Source organism: Rhamphochromis sp. 'chilingali' (assembly GCF_963969265.1).
Source record: "Rhamphochromis sp. 'chilingali' genome assembly, chromosome: 9".
Taxonomy (NCBI): domain Eukaryota; kingdom Metazoa; phylum Chordata; class Actinopteri; order Cichliformes; family Cichlidae; genus Rhamphochromis; species Rhamphochromis sp. 'chilingali'.
The window spans coordinates 2975849-3001816 of NC_137936.1; the positions used below are offsets into that span (position 1 = coordinate 2975849).

Below are 25968 nucleotides of genomic sequence, written 5' to 3' on the forward strand. Positions count from 1 at the left end.
GCAGCCAACTGACCCATGACAACCCCTTTTTAGCCTCCTTAGCCTCCAGGAGTCTCTGGTGCAACCAAGTGGAAAGCTTGGACAAATAACCTTAAATAGAATTTAAATATCTTGAATTCAATTATGTAAAGTAAGTGGGACCCTTAACACAAACTCACTCTCTTGCAAATCAGCTTATTGGCGATGCAGTTTATTGCTTCTCCAGCTGTTGCAGCGCATATCTAAGTTCTTCAGCAAGATTAAAAACAAGTCCCGAAACTGTAATTCCTGCGACTTCTTTTTATCCACAGCTTCAATTTTGCGAAAGTGTGCTGCTGCAACTGCATCAAACAAAGCTTCTCTGGGAATGAACTGCAGCTTTTCAGATAAGTTTGTAATTATCGCCAAAGCCAGGAATGTGGGAACAGCCATTCTGTTTATCTGAAATCGCTGAAACCTTCATGTAGTGACAGCATATTATCAGTTCAGGTGTGAATGAGTTTCCAGTCTCTGCATGCTTCTAATTCACTGCTGTAAATGTGTTTTGTTAGCCACACGCTCATTGCATTTAACGGTGTGACATCTCCAATCCAAGTTTTCACATTCATTTTTAATTCGATGTAACTTTTCCTCTGCTGGTTTAAGCAGGAAGCACATGTACGTGTATGTGTGTACAGAGCGGTCATAAGAGGTCGAGTGATGTCAGTGTCACTGCTCTCCCTCCTTGTTGACCCTGTCATGGTGACTGCCATCTAAGTGTCTGCATCCAGGCACTGCTGCTCGCGCACACACCCGGACACACGAGGTGCTGACATCTTCAAGTGCAAGGGCAACGGCGCTGTCAGCGTCAAGAGCAAGGCCAGCAGGATGGGCGACTTCAAGTGTCTTGCCTGAGTCACCAGTTCACTACCCGACCATCGGCCCAAACCCCAGCCACACTCTGCTTCCCTGCAGGCAGAGGCAGTGTGTTTTATAAACTTTTATTTTATTAACATTAACAGTTTGTAAAGCTCATTGGGTTTACAGCTACAAAACAACCAAAAATATTCAATTAAAAAAAGTTCTCTATCTAATTTTTCACCAAAATAGAACATAAATGTTTCTCTGCGTGCAAACTTTTCTAATGCATTTCAATTTGTATACTTAACTCAGTACTTTAATGTATTACTCTACAATCAGTTGTTTACTACATAAATTTGACAGGAAGGTGCATGGTTATGGCCTAAATGCGACTCACGATTATTAGCATTTTGGCCATAACCAAAATGCTTTTGCTCCTAAGGTGAAAAGTGACTGGCATTGTCCAAATTCAGAGGCTGCATCCTTCAAAGGCCAGAAGTGCTGTTCTATTGGATGGTCTAATCTACGACAGGCGGTTCCTGTTACCTAGCAATTGCGACATAAGCAGCTACAGCTATGGCGGACAGCATGTTCGATAGAAACAGAGAAAATCTTTATTTTATATCATTTGTTTGACTTTGATTGAAAAAAATTGTGTTGTTTCATCTCCATGTGATCTGGGAGAATACCACAACCATGTGCACCATGAGTCCCTTTAGCGTCCCTTTAGCCAACAATGATGCTAAGTTTAGCTAGTAAACTAGTTTGCTAGTTTAGCTCTTGAAACAAGTCTCATTTTGATGGTACAAATGTAATAGATTTACATCACTGATATTTTACTATATATACACGATTTTTGGAAAAAGAAATGCTCAGTGGTGAAATTAGTTGTCTCAAATATTACATTTCAGTTCAAATTCAAGGAAAATTTATATTTCATATCATTTATACCAGTTTTACTGTCTGACAGACAAATATTAATATATAGTGACCACTGTGTGAAAGCTTTAATTATATTTAAGAGCAATATCCCAAAAATAAACTAATAAGATTTGATCCTTGTATGTTTCAGATAAAACGGAAGACAAACTGATGCAGTAAAATTATTTTATTGATGAGAAAACTGTGCAGTATAATTTGCTTAAGATGTTGAAGATATGAGAGCATTAAACAGGGTAAGAGGCTCTTGATACAGAAACTTGACGTCCTCATAAAATACTGACAAACTTTTCACAGCTCTTTGAACTTTGTATTTAAATGATCTGCATACTTTTTACACTGAAACCAGCACAATCCCACTGTGATGAAAACAATACTCTGGATAAATCAAAGTATTATCAAAGTTATCCGTGGTTCCCTTTATTTTTCCTTGTTTCCCCATCAGATCCTGTCCTGCAGGATAAACATCAGTGAGGGGTTCCCTGTATGCAGCTGTTGCAGTTTGTGTTGGAGATACTTCTGCAAATACACAAAGCAAATATCTAGAAACTGTTTTAACTGTTTCCACCAGTCCCTCAACTACAGAGAAGGTCTGTCTGTTCTCCCCCTGTACTCCTCTCCATCTCTCAGCTGCTGCTGGCTCCTTTTTCTCCTCCTCTTCCTCACACACTGCTGAATCTGTCCTGTTGTATCACCGGGGTGGAGAGCCTCTGTCCTGTCACCTCTCACCTGCAGTGGTGGGTTTCTCAGTCTCACCTGAGTTTGGACATTTGCAGAAAGAAATCAACTGTGGCAGTTAACAACAAAAGCAGCAGAAGTTTATCATATCTCTGTTAACTTGATGAATGAAAACAGTTTTCTAATAGAATCACATGGACACACTTTATGTTTTTAATCAGAGAGAGAAAAAAGTAAGAGAAAGGGAAACAGGACATGCAATCCTGTTAGAAAATGTTGGGCTTTATAACAAAGGTGACAGACTCAAGTTGTTTGGTATAAGCATGACAAAAACAGCACAGGCACAAGACGAGGACTTCTCAATTTACTGTGTCTTATTATTAGTGGTTTATAAAGGATGAGAGCTTTTTCCTGACTAACTCAATGCCCCAGAGCCATTTCCCATCAAAAGTTGCAATTTTCTGCCCAGTTACAGACATTTGATTGGATGGGGGCAAGTGTCATAAATTTAGTGTCAGGTGTATTTCTCGCCCTGCAACTTCTGATTGGTGGAACTGATGTGAACACGAAGATGTTACCGTGATGCTCAAGCTACTAAAAGGAGGGATCGGCCAATAGAAGCCAAAGTTGGCCCCACAAAGTTTAAAGGGAAAAGCAAAAGGTAGCGTAGTTAAGCAAAGGGAAAAAAGTCCCAAAGTGCGTGGGACTAAAATAAAACTATTTTAGGCATGTAAATCATTTCTGCTCTTCAATACATAAGAAATTTCATCTCACAAATGGTGCCAAAATATGCCAAATGGCAAAAAGCCTGACTACGAGTTTATTAAACCCACTGTAACATTTCTGGGTTTCACTTCAGCAGCATCAATCTTTGCACAGATAATGGTTTTTTGTTGATTACTGGTTTTCTGGAGATTGTCTATTGAAGCATCTCCAAAAGTTGATTCTGTTCATCTGGACATAGCGTTTTGTGGGAGAAACGTTTCGTCACTCATCCAAGTGACTTCTTCAGAATCAGCTGACTGCAGGTTTCCCCAATCCCAACGTGAAAGGGGAAAGACCATCTCTGAATCGAGGAGGGGGCCTAAGGGTACATCTTTTGCCATCTTACAAGGCTGTGATTGCAGCCATTCTCCAGCTCTCTGTGAATGGTACTCATGGCCATTGATCAGTGGTCTTTGATCAGTGGGTTTTGGTCAGTGGTTGTTGATCAATGGTCATGAGAATTTGCATAATTACGATTAAGGAACTGACCTCCATTGTTCCTTCAGTGGGCTGGTTTCAGTCATTATGCAAATGTTCTACTGAAGCATATTTTCAAGCCTAGCAACAAACAGAGTGATGTTAAAGCTGTTTACTCACCTCAGCAGCCAGAGCCTGATCTTCCACAGGTAACAAACGCTGTGATAAACAGTCAGGCTCTTTGATGTGTTCAAGTTTCCTTTGTATATGTTCAATTTTATTTTAATTACTTACTATATACTTAATTCTTATAACCTAGTCTTCCCTAAACACACAAAACTACAAATCTTACTACTTGCAACAATTTTAATTGGAAACATATTCGAAATGTAGGTGTTGGTGTGAGTTGTTCTATTCTAGGAGTATAAAGTCTAACAGATTTTAAAAGCACTGGTTGTAATGTAATAGTAATTGTACAATAATACCGTTTTCATGGTCATTTTAAAATGTGGATTGTAATTCCACCAGTTTTATCTGGACTGAGATGTTTTTACAGACAGCTAAATATATGAACATTTACTAACATGTGCAGCGTCTTTGTGGTGGAATGACGAGCCTTATTTGATTTCAAAGTGAAAACAGAGGGAACAGAGAAAAAATTATTCTTGGACTCCGCAGCAGCGAGGAAGTGCACCATCCCAATTTTACACCGCCATACTTTTATAGGTTCGTAAGTGTTGCTGGAAGCACCAAGCATCAGCGAGCACCAATAGAAACATCAATCAAGTCAGTTGCCATTTCTGTTATCCCACTTAGTTACCATCTGCTTATTCTCAGCCCCGATGCTCCTGCGCTTTCAGCTTCAGAACAGCTCCAATTAAACAATAAACATGCATATGTGAGAGTATGTGAGCGTGTGTGGATCTACGGGTGGAGCTAATACAGTCCAATAAAAGATTGCTTCATCCCATATTTGCAAAGTTCTTATTTTATCTTGCATCTATTAGCCTACGGGCATTCAGGACTTCAGCGCACCATAGAGTGAGTGTGTGCGTGCGTGCACACGGGCTCGCGTTTTGAGGGTGATGTATTGAGCCAATCACTGTGTGACGTCTCATACATCACTTTTATTGCAGTGGTTTGGCCCTAACCCTTTTTATTTTTTCTTGTGTAGCTCAATCTTTTCTCTCCTCTCCATTTTAGGCACAAGCAGCAGAGGAGAAGATAAATAATAAAGTTTTCATGAGACTTCCACATTCTGGGAGACAGAGAGTGCTTGTCAGTGCGCTCGGAGGCAGTGTTTATCCCTTTTGACAAGATTTACTATGTTGACCTGTGAACCTCTGGCTGACATTATCCTCTTGACCCTTTGTATCTGTCTACAGGTGGTGGCATCTCATTTTTGCATTTTAAGGAATCGCTGTGCAGTGTGTGCTGAGGTGAAGGCCATTAATAATAACGGCTGGGATCAGCTGCCATGCCTCCTGCTTTAGAATACAAAGTGGACCCTTTCAACATTTCACCGTGCTGATCAAAGTAAGCATTTGAAATTTTAAACAATGAAAACATCCTTTATTTTCAGAGCTTCACTTCCTCCTTTCTTCACCATCATATTTTCCTAATGTATCTTATTCTCAGCTTTAATGAGTTTTGATGGACTGTTTTTGTCTGGCTAGCCCACATTATTTGGCTCCATCTACATAGCCTTTGTTATGCTAAATAAACAGCCCCAGGACTTCTTTGTTAGTCTAATGCCACTGAATAAAAGTGCTGTTTCACCACTAATTGTCCTCTCTAATCTTATCACACATAATTGTTTTTATCCCAGCAAAATCTGTTTTTGCTCACGGTTCATCGGCCATTTGGCCACACAGCTCACTTTTGATTTGAACTCCCCTAAATCTGGATAAGCTGGTTTAGTATCTATGCAAATCTTTCAGAAAAACATATTTTTGAAGAGTCACTCCCTGTTACTTAAACCCATCGCCCTCTAATTACCACAAACATCCATTGACATTGACAGTAAACATTTTTTTTTTTCACATTTATTCATAATGTATTTTGGTGATTTGCTGGGTCATCCTTGGACCTCCCAGACCTTTCATTACAGCATCACTTGTACATAATTTGAATGTATCTTTTACCTCTGCGAAAATGTGCAAGTGTGCTGTAAAAAATGACTTATAAGTTCTCCTATTTATCAATATACAGCTGGCTGGATATGTAATCTGGAAATAGAAATTTATAATGTAAGGTGTGTATTTGTTATTGACAACCTGCTCGTAACCGGGCAGCATAAGAAATCAGAATAATGAAAAAAAAATCAAACTTCATAAAAGGCTTATCCATACGCCGTCTAATTGAACAGACATTTTAGCATCACATTGTACTTATACTGTACTATACTTATTAGTATATTTATCAGTATTTATCAATTTTGAATGATATAATACTACTTGATTATTACTAATATTGCTTCATTAAGTCATCACTTTAAAGTTGTAGCTTGAAATAGTGCAGTTGGTAGATGTATCTTTAATAATAAATTATTAGTATCCAGTGTATATTATTTAATTATTAAATTTTTTGCAAAATAATAAATAGAATTAAAGTATTTGGGCCCTGCTCAGTAAATAACAGGTAATTCCTAGCAAGACAGTAGCGTTTACATTTTTGTACTGTATATTGTTTATGTTATAACCCACCTCCTCCCTCCACGGAGGACTAGAGCCATTATAAATAAATAGAGACCATTGTTACCTGAAGCTCTTTAATTTATATAGCATGCAACAACTGTGACTATCTAACATGCACACCTGAAATCCATGGATTATCCAAGAATAATTTGAATGCCATTTATTTCAGCTACACAGAAAAGCTCAATATAATTCACATGTGCACCCGCTACTACCACAAATGCAACTGCATTCTGAGGGAAGCTGCTCTTTGCTTTTGATTTTATCTTTCTTCAAAGGTTTTTCTTTCTAAAAATCAGTCTATAAGTAGTGTCCCAGGACGACATGGTGGCACGATGTTTACCACCGTCGGTCCTAAGTTTGACCCCACCATCTGGCTCGGGCCTTTCTGTGTGGAGTTTGCATGTTTGCCTGAGTCTCCGGGTACTCTGGCTTCCTCCCGCAGACCAAAGATATGCAGTTAGTGGGATTAGGTTAATTGGTGATTCTAAATTACCCATATGTTTGAACGGTTGTCTTTCTCTCTGTGTTAGCACTGCTTCAGACTGGTGACCTGTCGAGGGTGTACTCTGTCTCTCACCCTATTGTGGCTGGAGTAGGTTCCAGGCCTCTGTGACCCTGATAACGATAAGCAGAAGACACTTTCTTCCTCTAAAGTTTTGCCTTGTTTATATCTATTACAGGGCTTTTTGTGTGTCTTTGTGTTCGTTTTCCTTTTCCTAGGTCACTTTGCTGATTCTCACTTTATAGTCAGAACCATGTACAATGAGAAGTTTATGCCACATATGTAATCTTACTGTAATCTGAAAGTTAAAGAAAGGCCCAAGTTTAGTTAAGCATAGTTTAAGAACTAGAGGAGCTAACTTTAGAATCAACTCTCAACTCTCTAAACAGTTAAGAGACTAAGAAGGCTGCAGTTATTGCTTCCATGTAAAGTTCTTAGTAGTGAACTGGCATCAAGAACCAATTTGTTGCACACACAAACCAAAACCAAACAAAACAGAGACACACACACACACACACACACACACGCCAAAGTGGCATGCTTATTTGGAGATAGCACTTCATGTGACACAGCAAAGTATTACGTCAAAGTACAATTGGGAATTTTTTGGAGGCCTCGCTGTAATTCAGTGCAACTCTGCTAATGTCTTTACACAGATGACTTTATAGTTCAGTCTTGAAAGTGACAAACTTTTGCCAGGGGCACTGAAAAAGAAACTCTTCGGTTGAGCTTCCCTTAGAGAGATCAAGGATGAGAAGGAAAGAGGGTTAGGAAAGGTCGACAGAGTGGGGAAATAAGAGGAACAAAAAGAAGGGCAAAAAAAAAAAAATGCAAGGAAAATAAAATAAAAAAGAAGAACCAAAGGACAAAGAAGACAAGAGATGTTGTCTAGCGCGCTAAGCCTCTGGGATGTCCCACAGATTTAGTTCTTTTCATTTTGATTTGATCCATGACAGCAGGACAGATCAGTATAAAAGCAGCCACTGCACTGCCGGGCGCTTGCTGTGGAACTAAGCGCTTACCTTCACATGCCTGAAAAATCAATCTACACTCCAACATTGCCAAGCGCTCATTTGTGTGATAACTCTTCAGCTCAGAGAAATATCAGGACTGCTGTTGTGTTTAGGGTATAGATTTCAAGTAAAACACAGGTCGGTGTTTCTGTAAAAGATACATTCTAACAGACATGCTATGTTGTTACTTACAAGCAGTACCATCCAGGGGAATCAATGAGAGGGAAAAACTGTTTGCTGTCCACATGTCAGGCTGTGCTTCATCTCTGTTCAGGTAGCAACTATCTGCCAGCATCAGTGACTTTCTGTGACTAAAATGGACAATACCTTGGCATCGAGTCACAGCACAGCAGAAAGTATCATAAATGGAAAATGGCCTGTATTTGTATAGCGCTTTTACTAGTCCCCCCTAGGGACCCCAAAGCGCTTTACCCACCCATTCACACACTGGTGGAGGCAAGCTACAGTTGTAGCCACAGCTGCCCTGGGACAGACTGACAGAGGCGAGGCTGCCATATCGCGCCATCGGCCCTTCTGGCCATCACCAGTAGGCGGTAGGTGAAGTGTCTTGCCCAAGGACACAACGACCGAGACTGTCTGAGCCGGGGCTCGAACCGGCAACCTTCCGATTACAAGGCGAACTCCCAACTCTTGAGCCACGATCACCTAAATGGAAAATTCAGTCTCAAGCAAGTCTTCTGTTTTGAAAATTAACCAGATGTTCCATGCTGTTTAATATCTGAGTTCCTTCCCTCCCTGTCTGGGAGTAATAATGGATGTCCAATCCATTATTATTATTATTATTATTATTATGGACAGCCTGACAATTTCCATCAAGAATAAGCTCAAAAATTTGTAATTCAATTTAAAATTAAATGAAATTAAAACAATGCAATTCAATTATTATTGAAGTATTGTTGTACAGTCTTAACTAGTGTTGGTCAAGTTACTTGACAAAAGTAATTACTAACTAATTACTGATTTCAAGAGTAGTTAGTAACTTTTTAATTTAATTAATTAAAGTAATTAATTAATTAATTACCGTAATTGTCGGGCTATAAGCCGCTACTTTTTGCACAAGCTTTGAACCCTGCGGCTTTTAGTCAGGTGCGGCTTTTCTATGGATTGTCCATGATTTTTGTGATATCGTAAGACGATTTGTTTTGTTTGTTCCGCTGTTGTACGGCACTACGTTGCTTGGCGGAAGGATCGGGGTTCAAGAGTGGTATGTTGGTCACATGTCCATCCGCCAGGCAACATAGTGCCGTACAAGTAGCGCGAAAAACAAACTTCAAAGTAGCGCTATGCGTTCAGAGGGAGGCGTGGATGATGAGCGGCGATAAACTTGCGAAAAGCAAGTTATGCTCAACTCCACCGGTGGATTCTGACAGCGTGGAAAAGTGTGAAAACATCCACGATCACCAACGGATTTCGAAGGGCTGGACTGCTGCATGATGGAGAGGACACCGCCACGGCCCTTCTGAGGGTGTTCGACTCTGACACTGACAACGAGGATTTCTTTTGTTTTGAAAGTGACAACGAAGGAAAGAAGCTGAGAGTGGATGACGAAGCCATCCTGAGCCTGTTCGTTTCCGACACTGGAGAAGAGGACTTTGGTGGTTTTAGTGCGCAGGAAGAAGAGAAAGATGGTGAATGACTGACTTTTCTTCTTGTTAAAGCTGTGTCGCTGCACCTGAGCCTAAAAGGTAGTCTGAATCTATTTTTCTGGTGTGCTGTAGGTTATTATGTACTACATTTGTTACTCATTTATGAAGCACAGCACATGTGCAAATATGTACCCATAACTTGTTTTTCAAAATATTAATAAAAGGGATGTGTCTCCAAACAGCCATCTCTTTCCTGACAATTCGCTTTGTGCATATTCTCTTACATATGATAAGTCAACATTGAAACACCTGCGGCTTTTGGTCAGGTGCGGCTAATGTATGTACAAAACAGGATTTTCCCCTGATTTTAGCTTGTGCGGCTAATATTCAGGTGCGCTTTGTAGTCCGGGAAATACGGTAATTATTTTTAAAAAAACATGATACACAACTTGAATACGTAATAAAGCAATAGAGCTTTTAGCCCAATTTTATTTTTTTCTGCATAATCCATCATATAAAACTGAATCAAATGAAATCTCTTTTTAAAAATGTTTTCTTAGTTTTAATCTTTTAACTTTATGCATATTGCATTAAGCAAAAAAATTTAATTATATGCAACTGTCTTTGACTTGAAGAAATGTGTTTAACATTTAAACCTATTTTCTGCAGATTCCATCTTATAAAATAAAATAAAGTTTTGTGTTTACACTTTTTCAAATAGATGCAAGTAAAACACAGCAAAAAATAAATAAAATCAAAGATTGAGCAGCACTAAGTCCTGTCTCTTAAATCTGTTGTCACCTGTTTAGCAGGAGTGGGGCGGGTGGAGGTTTGCCCGGTGCCGCAGCGGTCATGTCAGTGGGAGGATCCGGGGGTTTCTCTGTGAATGTCACATTCCCGTGGCAGCGTGCTCGATGCTCGCTCAGAAGTTTAGTTTTTTTTTCGCTGTACAAAGTAGAGATGGCACGATACCACTTTTTTATGTCCGATACCGATACCGATATCATAAATTTGGATATCTGCCGATACCGATATGAATCCGATATAATGTTTTTTAATCAACAAAACTGTTTTTTAAAATATCTTGCTGCATTTTGCAAGTCTGCAAGTTCATACTCAAGTTTAAAACAACAACTACACTAAAGCTATTCTGTTATACCTGTATACAAAAAAAATATTTCATAGTTCAGCAATACTGATCAATCTAATAAACTTAAACCTACACCATCCTCACTATTCTGGTATTTTAAAGAGTACTTAGCGTAAATATTAAGCAACCTAACTAATAGGGTTCCAACTCCCAGCAACAACAAAAATAAATAAATAAAAAATAGGGAACCACCCCTCACGCTCCACCTTATGATGCTTAATCGACGTAATCAACCTTAATTTGATGAAGTGTGAAAAAATGCACAGAAATAAATTATTTTTCAAGAAATATTAAATAGATTCAACATCTTTCTTCAACAAAATTGCAGACTGCACAGATGGTACCTTCCCAAAGTAAAAAGTACTATAGCTTACTAGGGTATATATATTAGACTTAATAGTCACTATATACAGTAATTGACTTCTATTCATTTTACATCAAATTAAAACTTTGGGTGTCAGATAATTATTTATTAAAAGCTCGACATTTTAAATGAGAATAAGAAAGAAAAGTATGTCTTTGTGCCCCCTTTTCCCTGTTCATGCCCTATCGGCCCCCCTGGCTAAACTTTGCTAGATCCGCCCCTGCACAGTTACCAGCGTCAGCTACGTAGAAAAAGATCCTGGTGTAGAAAGTAATATTAAATACATTCAAACAACAGCTGATCAAGCTTAAACGTGCTGCTGTTGTTCAGCCACTGGTTTCCTCTTTCTGGTGCAAAGTGGGCCAAAAGCAAACCAGAGACACGGACTCGCGACAGAAAAGCCGATCAGCTGATCGTTAAGCAGTTTCACGATTGAAGTAGCAGCCGGAGAGCGAGAGGCAGTCGCTTGTTAAGATTAACGCAGGAATGCTTTACAAACATTCAGAGATGGACTTACACACTTGCTTTACTTCTCTCGGGATAACTTTGTCGGAGATGAAATGCCGGGTTGCTAGCGAAGCTCCACATGCTATCCAGACCACCGACAGGTCCCGCATGCCACAGCCGCTCTATCACGTGACCACACTGCTCCGACGTGCTAACGTTCTGAGGTGAGTTACGGCGTGTTGCAAGTTTTGTGAGGTGCTTTCGTGATATTTAATGGATCGGATTACATTTTTTATTTTTCTCCGATATCCGATCCAGTAATTTAGGTCAGTATCGGACCGATACCGATACGTAATTTCGGATCGGTCCATCTCTAGTACAAAGAAGTGTACAGTGGACGCTGATGTTTTTGTCACTTTTCACAGAGTCAAACTCGAGGTAATGTCAGTACTTCCAGTACTTGCTTTAAACGCTGCACGGTCGTACTCTCGCTGCACTTCATACACTCAACAAAAATATAAATGCAACACCTTTGTTACTGCTCCCATTTCCCATGGGATGGACGTAGAGACCTAAAATTCATTCCAGATACACAATATAACCATCCCTCCCAAACAGTGGTCACAAATCAGTCCAAATGTGTGGTAGTGGGCACATCTGCTATATTGAGATAATCCATCCCACCTCACAGGTGTGCCACATCAGGATGCTGATCTGACATCATGAGTAGTGCACAGGTGTACCTCAGACTGCCCACAACAAAAGGCCACCCTGGAATGTGCAGTTTTTTGCGCTATTGGGGGTCTGGGGACCCAGAACCGGTCAGTATCTGGTGTGACCACCATTTGGGAAGGTTACTTTTAAAATGTATTCCATTACAGAATACAGAATACATGCCCCAAAATGTATCCTGTAACGTATTCCGTTACGTTACTCAATGACAGTAACGTATTCTGAATACTTTGGATTACTTAATATATTATCATGCTTTTTACAACAACGTGAATGTACTATTGCTGTGTGATTTATTACTATTACTGAAGGTCCACGACTCCGAACTGTAGTAAAGGGACCTCTGACTAATACGGCGGGGTCCCTGTCGGCTCGTAGCCGAAAAATAGCTTTACTTTGTTGTGTGGGTCAACTTTTCCTGCGAGAGACAGAGAGAGGCGTCGAAAGGCTGCTCCAACGGAACTTACCCAGATAGCAAGGAAACATTGAACATTTTTTTCGGAGGAAAACACGAACATGGTGTACAGTCGAGTCTTAATAGCTTACTTACAACTGGGCTCGTCAGGCACTCTTCTTGGCTGCAGTGGTTATTATTATATTTACATGCTTCCAGCTCCCGTTTTTGCTCGATGACAACTCGTAGTTTTCCACTCCCCTTTTTCTCCCTCCTCGCGCTCACAGACCCATAACGTGTATGGCAGTCCATTCTCCCTGCAACACGGACTACACTGCCCATGATGCTACATTCTTTAGAGCTATGCTTGTAGCATTCTGCCTGTTAGCTTAGCACAACAACAACAACAACGAAAAGGCGCTCTCTCACCCAGGAAACACACAGTCGCAGAGAGAGAGAGAGAGTCGCCCTGTAACCATGGCAACCGTAACGCTGCCGCCTGGAACAACAGAACGTAGCTGTCAAACAAAACCCAAACAGTCCTGACCCGCGACAATATGAAACAGGAAAGTACCGCAGTGTAATCCATTTATTTCAACAAAGTAACTGTATTCTGAATACCACCTTTTTAAACGGTAACTGTAACGGAATACAGTTACTCATATTTTGTATTTTAAATACTCCCCAACACTGAACTTAACCTAACAACTTTTTGAATCCACCAGTTTACATTGTTTATTACAATAACTCATATAAGTAAGGGACCATAACAAGAGATCTTATCAGGCACTGTCAAAGATTTATCCACAGTAAATATTAGCAGTCTCATTCAGTGGGCTTTACCTCTGGTTAGTCTCCTGAACTCTATTTTCAGAAGTATCTCAGCAGGTTTTCATCAGCACATAGTCAAAAACGTTTAATGTTATTTTGCATCTCACTTTTGGTTGTTTTTGTTTCTCAGACCTTTTCTAGCACACAGCACTTCAAAAGCCAAAACAAGTTCATACCGCACATCCCACAATATCTTATAAATGATTAACAAGAAAGAAAAAGTATGCAAATCAAATTTTACTAAAATAATGTTTATCACTATAGTATCATAAACTCTGTTCAAAGGGTATGTACATTTTTTTTACTTTGCTGTACTAGCAAATATAAAGAAGTTGGTGCTATATAAATGTAACTTTTGAAGGTACAGAGTATTAGGCCTCTGTATTTTGTGAGGTGAGTGGTAGCTGGAGGTTGCCAGGCTTGGATAAACTCTCCTGAAACAATGAACAACTGGGTTGTAAAATATTTATGAAAGATCTTAAGTACTGCAGAGAGGTCATCCACAAATCTTAAAGAGCACTGCAGTAAGAAAACAGCCAATCACTGACCCTGAATCAGATGTCTACACTACTAATGGGCAGATAAAGTCAGATGTTGAGGTTTGGTCAGGTCGCAAAATCTCTCTCAATTCTGACATACTTACCTTCGCTACAGCAAATAATAATAAATATATTAAGTGCATTACATAACAAAATCATAATACTTTCTGGGATTATTATTAATAAATATTCTGGTTCCACTGAACAATAGTCTGTAGCTGTTCTTATACTCAAATTTACTGGGACTACCAACAATATCTTTTAATGCTCGTTTCTGCCACTATTAGCCTATTTATTCTACTGGATCTAAGCTATAACTTTTATTTCACCACTTCTTATATTCTAAAACATTTTGAGAGTAATGAAAACAGGTTTATGAACATTTTTCAGTGTGATATAGAAAGGATAGTAAATCCATGGGTTTCATGGCAGTAGGAGCCTTGGCTCCTTCATCCTGTTCATGGGCAGAGTTGTGCCTGCAAGTCCAAAGACAGTAAATATCTGCCAGGAAGAGCTGGAACAATGTCCCTGGTCCAAATGGTTTTGGAAGGTAGGTGTGAAAATGTACTGAATCTGAGTTCACATTCAGTTTCCTTTAAAGTAGGTTCACTGGGAAAGTGTTTCACTAAAAACTTTGTTGTGGAGTTGTCCAGATAGTGGCAGAGCTAGATTTCAACTAATTCGCAAACACTTGTGTCATTACACTTTAGGCATTTGTCCTGCATTAACTGGGAAAGCTCAACAAACCTGAGAAAGAAGGGGTCAGAATCCTGATACTGTACATAACTACAGTTAGGAAAAGGAAACCCTGCTTATACAAAAAGAAAGATGTAAGACTAATCAATGACAGAAAACACAATACAGAGATGCCCTGACAAGTATGTCTCAATAACCATGTGACTAATTAACTAATTATGTGGCTAATAAACAAAATAGCTAATTCACTAGCTACATAAATATCCACGCTCTGAATATAATCCAGTAAAGTATTACATCTTTACCTCAACTTATTTAAGAAAACAATAAAAAAAAAAAGAACTATTTTTGATATGACATTGGAGTACTGTTAGTCTTACAATACCCTGGTTGAAAATGGTGTAACATACATGCGTACTGAAGTTGAGTTTCCATGTTCTGCTGTCTGCCCCCCCCCCCCCATCCCCCAATATTATAGGTTATATTACAGGTTATTTTTTAGAGTTTAAGATAAATACCTTAACTCCACCAACTTGTAATTAAAAATATAAAATCAACCTCTGCTGGGCTATTATCATCCTATGTGACCAGCTGTTTACAGGAACAATGTCATGTGCTAATCACTTTTTTTTTTCAAGACCTCAACCGTGCACACACAAAAACAATCATATGACCACTGGGTTCAAAAACACACGGGTCCAAATAAAACAGGGGCGGGCGAGACAAAAGCACCGTGGCAGTTCTATAACCATGCTGTCCTGGGAAAAAAAGTACATGAGTTGGTTTTTAAGCACTTAAAGCAATTAGTGCAGAGGATGGAGCCAGCTGAGCCATTGATTACGGTTATTTATAAACCTGACAGCACCCTGATGAGGAGACAAAAACTAGCTGCTCTGTCTTTCTCTCGGCTCTTCCTTTTCTCTCCACCTTCCACCATTCTTTTCCACCTCTGTGCACCTTTTCCACATCTTTGCCCCTCTATCACCTCGTGTTGTGTTTTTTTTCTGCTTCTTCTTGCTCTCACAAGATTTCAGCGCCCGTCGTATTTTCTTCTTTGCCTCTCTGTCAACTCTACTTGATGGATCACTCTCACGCACTTCTATGCTATTTAAAAAAAGAAGAAGAGAGAGGTAGAGGAGTAAGCTGAGTAGGTGAATTCCCTTACAGACAAAGAAAAATGTATTTCTGCTTTTCTTTACCACAAACCAATACTCCCTTAGGTCTGGCCTTGGGCCTTGCAGGAATCTGGGAATGGCATGAGACAAAGCAGCAACAACAGCCCCTTAAACAAGTCTGGACATTCTTAGAAGATTGTCTTGCATGCAGGTATGCCTGGATGGGTGTCACAGAGTGGGAATGGAGGCATCTAATCTATTCCCAGGCTCTGAAGCCTGCAGGCCAGCAACAACAGGGGCATTATGGTCAGACCCCAGCTTCACAGAGCTGTGCCACAGGGTCCGGTTTGGAGGTAGAGGGAAGAATGTGCATGTTTGTTTGGAGGTGAAGGTAGAGACGAAGATGTTGTTACACCCCGGCCTAGGCAACCGGAGTGCAACACGAAAAAAGTAAAAATAAAGAAAAAAAAAAAAACACACACACACAAAACCCCCCCACTAAAGCTCACCACCAAAATCCCAAAACGAAAGTATCGACAAATCTATTTACAACAAACTATTTATTTACAACAAAACACCAAACTATTTACAACACGGGGGAGATCGCGACCATGACACACTGAAACACAGGGTTTAAATACCTAGAGGGAGCAATCAGGAAAATGGACAACAAGAGGGAAACACAGCTGGGGCAACTCAGAACTGACGAGACAGGGAAACGTAAACTGAAAAGACTAAGATAACACAGACTTTCAAAGTAAAACAGGAAACACATAACAGTCACGCCAAAAACAACACACTGACAACACCGAAACGTAACAGTTCCCCCCACCCAAAAATCAAACATTTAACACCAAGTGAAAAGTTTGATCCAGACAGACGAAGCCGATGAAGGCTGGAGCGGTCCCACTGACCCTCCAGCAGACGACGAAGGCTGGAGCGGTCCCACGGACCCTCCAGCGAAGGCGGATGAAGGCTGGAGCGGTCCCACGGACCCTCCAGCGACGACAAAGGCTGGGGCGGTCCCACGGACCCTCCCCTCAGCGAAGGCAGACGAAGCTGATGAAGGCTGGAGCGGTCCCACTGACCCTCCAGCAGACGACAAAGGCTGGAGCGGTCCCTCGGACCCTCCAGCGAAGGCGGATGAAGGCTGGAGCGGTCCCTCGGACCCTCCAGCGGAGACGGACAGCTGAAGCGAAGGCAGACGAAGATGATGAAGGCTGGAGCGGTCCCACTGACCCTCCAGCAGACGACGAAGGCTGGAGCGGTCCCTCGGACCCTCCAGCGAAGGCGGATGAAGGCTGGAGCGGTCCCTCGGACCCTCCAGCGGAGACGGACAGCTGAAGCGAAGGCAGACGAAGATGATGAAGGCTGGAGCGGTCCCACTGACCCTCCAGCAGACGACGAAGGCTGGAGCGGTCCCTCGGACCCTCCAGCGGAGACGGACAGCTGAAGCGAAGGCAGACGAAGATGATGAAGGCTGGAGCGGTCCCACTGACCCTCCAGCAGACGACGAAGGCTGGAGCGGTCCCTCGGACCCTCCAGCGAAGGCGGATGAAGGCTGGAGCAGTCCCACGGACCCTCCAGCGAAGGCGGATGAAGGCTGGAGCGGTCCCACGGACCCTCCAGCGACGACAAAGGCTGGGGCGGTCCCCGGACCCCCCAGCGAAGGCAATCCCGGACGAGCCCCCATATGTTACACCCCGGCCTAGGCAACCGGAGTGCAACACGAAAAAAGTAAAAATAAAGAAAAAAAAAAACACACACACAAAAAACCCCCACTAAAGCTCACCACCAAAATCCCGAAACGAAAGTATCGACAAATCTATTTACAACAAACTATTTATTTACAACAAAACACCAAACTATTTACAACACGGGGGAGATCGCGACCATGACACACTGAAACACAGGGTTTAAATACCTAGAGGGAGCAATCAGGAAAATGGACAACAAGAGGGAAACACAGCTGGGGCAACTCAGAACTGACGAGACAGGGAAACGTAAACTGAAAAGACTAAGATAACACAGACTTTCAAAGTAAAACAGGAAACACATAACAGTCACGCCAAAAACAACACACTGACAACACCGAAACGTAACAATGTGTATATAAAGCGGAGGAGAAGAGTGAAAAGGATCATGGAAGTATGTATAAAATTTCAGAAATTGGATACAAATTTCTCAGAATGAGGAAACAACAAATTCAAATTTCAAATTTTATTTGTCACGTACACAGTCATACACAGTACGATATGTAGTGAAATGCTTGGACAACTGCTCGTGACCTAAAGAGAACAAAAAAGGAAAAGGCTATGAATAAGATAGGAAATAAATATGAAAAATTAAAAAGGGTAAATTTAACTAGGAAGTAATAAAATATAAATTAAGGTTAAAAATGAAATAACTGTACAACACAAATTAGAATGAAGGGTAAATTTAACTGGGAAGAATAAGATAAAGATAAATATATAAATTAAAGTTGAAAATAAAATAACTGTACAACAAAATACACAATACACAATATAGAACTATATAAGAATGTATGAAGAAATCTAAATATAAATAAATATATACACAATAACAGCAGCTGTACAAGTATTAACCGGAAATGAAGAATATAGTGACCAGTGTTGTGCAAAACCAAAGTCCAGAAAGTCCAGTGTGTGTGTAAGAACCATATGTGTGGGTCAGTACTGTGTGGTGGTGTGATTGAGAGACCGTATCGCCTGCGGGAAGAAGCTCCTCCTCAGTCTCTCTGTGTTGGTCTTCAGGGAGCGGAATCGCTTTCCTGACCTCAACAGAGAGAACAGTCTGTTGTTGGGATGGCTGAGGTCCTTCACGATCTTCCTGGCCTTGGTCCAGCACCGCCTGCTGTAGATTGAGTGCAGGTCAGGGAGCTCGGAGCGGATGGTGCGCTCAGCTGACCGCACAACCCTCTGTAGAGCTCGTCTGTCCTGCATGGTGCTGTTCCCGAACCAGGTTAAGATGTTTCCCGCCAGGATGCTCTCTATGGTGCACGAGTAAAAGTTCCTGAGCACCTTGGAGGGCAGTTGGAAGTCTCTCAAGCGTCTGAGGTGGTAGAGACGCTGTCGGGCCTTTTTCACCACGGTGTTGATGTGACAGGACCATGACAGGTCCTGCGTGATGTGAACTCCGAGGTATTTGAAGCTGTCCACTCTCTCCACTGGGCACTCGTTGATGACGGGGGTCTGGTAGTTCCTCTCCTGCTTAGTGCTGAAGTCCACTATCAGCTCCTTTGTCTTACTGACGTTTAGAAGGAGGTTGTTCCTCTGGCACCAGTTCTCCAGATTCCTAATCTCCTTCAGGTAGGCCGTCTCGTTGTTATCAGAGATCAGGCCCACCACGACGGTGTCGTCAGCAAACTTGATGATGGTGGTGGAGCTGGTAGTGGCCACACAGTCATATGTGTACAAAGAGTACAGCAGGGGGCTCAGAACACACCCCTGGGGGGCTCCAGTGCTGAGAGTGGTGGAGGCTGAGACATGTCCGCCCATCCTTACTGCCTGTGGTCTGCCAGTTAGGAAGTTGGAGATCCACTGACACATAGATGAGCTGAGTCCCAGATGCTCCAGCTTGGTGGTGAGTGTGGAGGGAATTATGGTGTTAAATGCAGAGCTGTAGTCTATGAAGAGCATTTTAACATAATTCCCCCTTCTAGTGTCCAAGTGAGTGAGTGATGTGTGGAGGAGATGAGAGATGGCATCGTCTGTGGAACGATTTGGACGGTAAGCGAACTGTAGTGGGTCCAGTGTGTCTGGTAGTGAAGAAATGATGAAGTCTCTGACCAGGCGTTCAAAGCACTTCATCACTACTGAGGTGAGGGCTACAGGGCGATAGTCATTGAGAGAAGCAGGGTGGGGTTTCTTCGGGACAGGAACAATGATGGACTCTTTGAAGCATGTGGGGATCACCGACTGAGATAAAGAGATGTTGAATATCTCAGTGAACACAGGAGCTAGCTGGTATGCGCAGTCTCTTAGGATACGACCTGGGATGCCGTCTGGTCCTGCTGCTTTCCTGGTGTTCACTCTCTTGAAGGCTCTCCTTACTTCATGCTCGGAGATGACGAGCACGTTTCCGGTGCTGGCAGTATCTTCCTGTCTGCAGCCGTTAGCGCCGCTAACACTAGCATTGTTGGAGACCTTAGCTGCAGCCTCGAAGCGAGCATAGAAAGTGTTCAGCTCGTCTGCCAGAGTCACGGCCGCGTTCGTCATACCGGTTGTTGGTGCTTTATAGTCCGTTATTGTCCTTAGTCCCCGCCACAGGCTCCTAGAGTCACTCTGTTGGAGTTGTGACTCTAGTTTCCTCCCGTAGCGCTGCTTCGCCTCTTTCACCGCCCTCCGCACGTTATATGACGCGGCTTTGTACGGGTCCATGTCCCCCGTCATGAGTCCCGTGTTGTAGGCAGCGGTGCGGGATCTCAGAGCGTCGCGGATGGTTTTATCCACCCACGGCTTCTGGTTGGGAAACGTTGTGATAGTCTTTGTCTCCACGGTATCATCCGCTAGTTTCCCGATGAATCCCACAACCGCTTCCGTAAACACGTTGACATCATCGTCGGAGCTGTTTCTGAACATGCCCCAGTCTGCATCATCGAGTGCGTCCTGTAACGCGGCCACCGATTGATCCGTCCAGCGCGCGACCTTCCTCTGAACTGGAACTTCCTGTTTCAGCCTTTGTTTGTATTTTGGCATGAGGAAGATGGCGGCGTGATCAGATTTGCCAAACGGGGGGCGGGATTGTGCCTTGTAGCCGTCCTTGACCGTAGTGTAGCAGTGGTCCAGTGTCCTTTCACCCCTGGTGGGGCAGGTGATGTGTTGATAAAAGTTCGGCGCTGCGCGTTTGTGGTTGGCGCTATTAAAGTCCCCCGTCACAATAAGCGCAGCGTCCCGGTGTTGTGTCTGGTGCTGTGTGAGTGCCTCATGCAGCTCGCATAAGGCGGTGACCGTGTCCGCTTGTGGTGGAATATAAACGGCACTTACAATGACCGATGTAAATTCCCGAGGTAGATAAAAAGGACGACACATGATGGACAGTAGTTCCAGATTTGGTGTGCAGGAGCGTGTGAGAGGAACAACGTTCGCACTGTTGCACCAGTTGTTGTTCACCATTAAACACACGCCGCCTCCCCTTGACTTCCCCGAGTCCCGTGTCCTGTCCATGCGGTGAACCGAGAAGAACTCGGCCGGCTGGATGGCGTGGTCCGGCACCGCTGGGTTCAGCCATGTCTCGGTGAAGCAGAGGAGATTGCAGTCCCGAATGTCTCTCTGGAACTTTATCCTGGCCCTGAGGTCGTCAAGCTTGTTCTCCAGTGACTGGACGTTGGCGAGCAGGATGCTAGGCAGAGGTGTGCGGTGTGTACGAGCTCTCAGCCTGTTCCTGACGCCGGCTCGCTTCCCTCTAGGCCGCCGCCGCTTCCCTTTGTTCTCCCTCGAGATCTCACTCGGCCAGCTCGGATCCGGAGTTAAAAACTTCGAATTGTGAGTACATTGTATACCAATAGAAACAAGAGTGTCACTGCCGTACCTAATGTACCCAATGGTGAGGATTTTGCAGATTTAGAAACGCTGAAAACTAACTTAAAAAGCAAAGACAAAGAAAAAGTGGTCGGAGCAGTCGTGACGGCAGCCGACCTCACCGGCGCCATCTTTATTTATTTAGGTGTGAATGTGCGAGTGAATGTGAGCACGAATGGTTGTCTGTCCCTGTGTGTTGGCCCTGCGACAGACTGGCGACCTGTCCAGGGTGTACCCCGCCTCTCGCCCTATGACAGCTGGGATAGGCTCCAGCGCCCCCCGCGACCCTGAAAAGGACAAGCGGAAGCGAATGGATGGATGGATGGATAGTTTCAGTTATAGTTTTAGTTGTGTTTGCAAAAATTAAGTGTAACAAAATCCCAGTTTCATCGTATCAGTCATGCTCTTCTGCTTATCCTTGGGTGTTGAGACTATTAACTATTAACTCTTGCAGCACCGGGTGTTCATAATTTTGGTTCAAGTGAATTGATAAACTTTTTGAAGGCAATTGACTCACACAGTTATGTAGATGTCCCCGTCCTGTTATCTCGGGATGCATCACGCTGCCTTGCCTGGGGTTAGCTTCTGTTTTCAAGGTAAGCTAGGTTAGCCTTCTGGTGTGAGCTTTTCAAGTGCACTTTAAGGTTTGTGGGATTTTTTCGTTTTATAAATGTCCCTCACAATTTGTCTCTTTCCACTACAAGACACTTGCTTTATCCAAAACACAGTCATATTCAGAGTAATCCCAAATTGGACTCTGGTGCTTTCTCCCGACTTTTCCTGACATGATTCTGCACGTGGATGGAGCAGCAACCAGTGTCGCCAACTCCTCAGTAAGGAAAATCGCTATTGGTTGTCCTAACAGTCGCTATAAGTCTCTAAATCACGTCATCGCCCAATTTGCATAATTGGTCATGCTAATCTCATTGTAACCTATGTTGTTGGAGAGAGAAATAACATCGTGGAAGAGACATAAAGTGAGTAAAAAATGTCCTAAATGCATTTAGAGTCTATTTAGAACTACAAATTAAATTTCTTTTAGCAATTATCGTTTTGTTTTTTGTTTTTTTGACACAATTCCAACCCTGCTCCTTTACCTGGGCTTGGACCGGCAAAAGTGATCCGAAATAGGCACTCTGGTGGAGTTACTTTGTGTGTGTGTGTTTATAAGTAGTTTTAAACCTTGTGATCCACAAAACAGCATAAGAGTAAAAGAGTAAAAGAAGAACTGACTGCGTTACAGCACCCGCTACTTGTTGAGAGTAAAAGTGATACGCGCTTTCACGTCTTTTTTAGCTAAGGGGTCTGAAAACTCGTTAAATATAGCGACAAAGTCGCTAAGTTGGCAACACTGGCAGCAACACAGATGACTCGACTAACGTACTGCCACCTGCTGGCATGAGACAGCAAGCAAAAATCTGGAAACTAAACTTTATTTTCACCCTTGACTATCCGGTTGTTCAGTGATGACGCGACGAATCCTACTTCCGGGTCCAAAGTAGTCTGCGTTTAATATGGCTTTTGTGTTGTTAACATGTTTAATGTTATGTATTTTCTTCTATTTGATCTCAAGAAGCTCCTAAAACAGTCAGTGATCCCTGTTGACCTCCCTCGGCTTTTATTACCGCTAATCATTTATTTAAACTCAGTTTTTTAAAACCTTAGGATGTTGTTGCGGCTACTCCAACCAATGGCCGCGGCAGGCTAAACATGAGGACACCGATGACGCGCAACAATTAATGCACAGAACACTTCTGTATCATTTGCTTCTTTATTTACACATGCAACTGTCCAAACTATAAATCAGCACATGGGATCAACTGTCAAACAAACGCACAGACTGCACAAGCAAATAACTGCAACTTACAAATAAATGCACCAGCTACTATTTCAAAATTCCAAACTGGTCTATGGCAGCAATTAGTGCATAAATATACAAACACCATCAAGTTACAGTCAAATATATCAAATCATTCAAATTGTGCTCAAGTTGTGATATATTGCGGTCAACAGAAAGTTTTGCCTCGTGCTCACCCTACCTTCTGCTCATCACATCAGGTGCTGTGAACAAGTGAGTGCAACCACATTTACCTTATACCACACCCATGAGACACGCCCCACACCCATGCACCAATACAGTGAGTCCATTTAAACCGACCCACTTAGTCAGACGGAAACAACTCATATGGCTCATACTTACCATGTAGGAGACATACTGATAAACATGATCAATCTTTTATCAAACATTCAAAGATACAATTTCAATTCCAAATAAATAAATATACATTAATGCAAATAGATATTTCAAAAAAGTCAATTTTCATGACTCTTCTGTTTCCTGTAGAAGACACACTTTAGTGATCGGCCTGTCCAAACAACCAGTCTTTGTCTTAACACGAACCCGACGTACAAGTCCTTTACTGTCAGAAATTGCTTCCACAATCCTTCCAGTCACCCAAGAGTTACGAGGCGCAGAATCATCGACAACGATAACCACATCCCCAGGAATGAAGTTCCGTCCGATTCTCTGCCACTTCTGACGCTCTTGAAGCTGGGGCAGGTACTCCTTGACCCAGCGCTTCCAGAACAGGTCAGACATGTACTGTACTTGCCTCCATCGACGTCGTCCATACACGTCCCCCTTCTGAAACACTCCTGGTGGTATCAATGGCTTGGTCTTAAGCAGCAACAGATGGTTAGGAGTCAAGGCCTCCAAATCATTAGGATCAGTAGAGGCTTTAGTTATTGGCCTACTGTTCACAATAGCCTCTGCCTCACAAAGAACTGTACAAAGGCCTTCTTCGTCCAAATTCTGCACTTTCAAAATGGAATTTAACACCTTCCTGACAGACCTTATGAGACATTCCCAAACACCGCCATGATGGGAACCAGCAGGAGGATTAAAAATCCATTTCATGCCCTTTTGCAGCAGCATCTCCTGAATATACCCTTTAGAAATGATTTCAGTCATAAAACTGGTGTATTCGTCGTGAAATGAACCATTCCTAATAAACTTTCGTTTAAGGCTCAGAGCTCGCTGTTCTACAGCCTTCCTATTATTTGGCATGTTTACCTGATTGCATCTAAAAGGCAAACCAATGGTGTAATGACCATCAACCAACTTAGCAGAATCCATCACTGACTTCATAAACTGCTGGTCTTCTCTAGATAAAGCCAACTGCTCATCTTGAATACATTCTGGTAAGTCAGTCTTCATTTGACGTTCTCACAGTTCATCCAATCTTGCTACGGAAATCCTATTGACACTCACATCAAAAATGTCAGTATTACAATCCTCTCTGAGAGGACCATTCACCGTCCAACCCAGCATAGTTTTTACTGCATAGGGACCTCCATCCTGACTTCTAACAACCTCCCATGGCTCTAAAGCCTTGGGCACATTGGTCCCGATCAACAGGTCTACCCCGGAATTTATCTCCAGTATGTTAATATGGTGCAAATGTGGCCATCTGTCGAGATCTTCCTGTCGGGGAATATTACGTTGATGAACAGGCATGCTTTTCTGAGTAAATAAGTCAGGCAAGTCACAGTAGTGATCTAAATCCAAACCAGCTACTTCCAAATCTGAAACCACATAGCTACTGACCATTTTCTCCTGAACCATTGTCCGCAAAAGAATGCCAGTTTTACTTCCTGAAAGATTCAGTCTATTCATGAGCGCTTCCGTACAAAATGAAGCTGAGCTCCCAGGATCTAGAAAAGCATAGGTTATCAGTGACCGATTACCTTTCTTGGACTTCACTCTAACTGGTATTATGGACAGAGCACTATTTTGCTCACCGGCCCCAGTAACACCACTGCTTTGCACCGCACATGAAGGACCTTCATCTGGTGGCTCTCTCCCTCCTATAGTTTGCACTGCAACACTTTCCCTCTGCTTAGAGTAGATATGTAAGAGCGTGGGGTGTTTCTGATTACAAACTTTACACAAGAGACGTTTCCTACAGTCCCTGCTTCTGTTCCCAATGCGCAGACAACCAAAACACACGCCATTCTCTTTCAAAAAAGATAATCTTTCAAAGTGCAACTTTCTTTCAAATGAAGGACACAAATCCAACGTATGCCCTGCTCCACAAAACAAGCAGACCTTGGTCACAACTGAACCATTCTCTCGCCTCAATGCTGGCTCAATCTTCCCTTCCACCTTGGCCACTGTAGTAGCAAAACTACTCCGCTTAGCCTTAGGGTAAAACTGAGACTTATCCTTTCTCGCCTCTTTTCTGATGGCTGTTGGAGGATCCTGTATATCTCCAAACAATGGGTCACTTGCGATCTTAACTTGCCTTTCGACAAACTCAACAACGTCGCAAAAAACCACTTTACATTGAAATCTTTCCTGCAGATCGCAGACAACATTCCTCCACTTATCCCTGAGCTTATAAGGCAACTTCTTTATAACTGCTTGCATATTAACAGAGACATCCAACTCATGCAAGGACTCAACGTCTCCCATTGCATTACAACATTGCCTTAATAAAAACCCATATTCCTGCAAAGCCTTCACATCATCAGATTTTATAGATGGCCATTTACTGACCCTTTCAATGTAGGCAGCAGCAATTTTCAGCGAATTGCCAAAGTTCTCTTGGAGCAAAGATTTAGCTTTAGCATATCCATACTCAGCAGGCATATACTGACAGCTTCTGACCATTTCCCTTGGATGGCCTCTAGTGTATTGCTCGAGAAAATATAAACAATCC

General features: G+C 42.4%; 1 long non-coding RNA gene across 1 annotated transcript in view; it reads right to left on the reverse strand.

The window, feature by feature from the left end:
* Positions 1–1942: 1942 nt before the first annotated feature.
* LOC308403258 overlaps positions 1943–25968 on the reverse strand; it is a 42963-nt gene continuing 18937 nt past the window's right edge. The window contains exon 3 of the long non-coding RNA XR_013972887.1: positions 1943–2514. This is a non-coding gene — a long non-coding RNA (uncharacterized lncRNA). The remainder of the gene's footprint in view (positions 2515–25968) is intronic.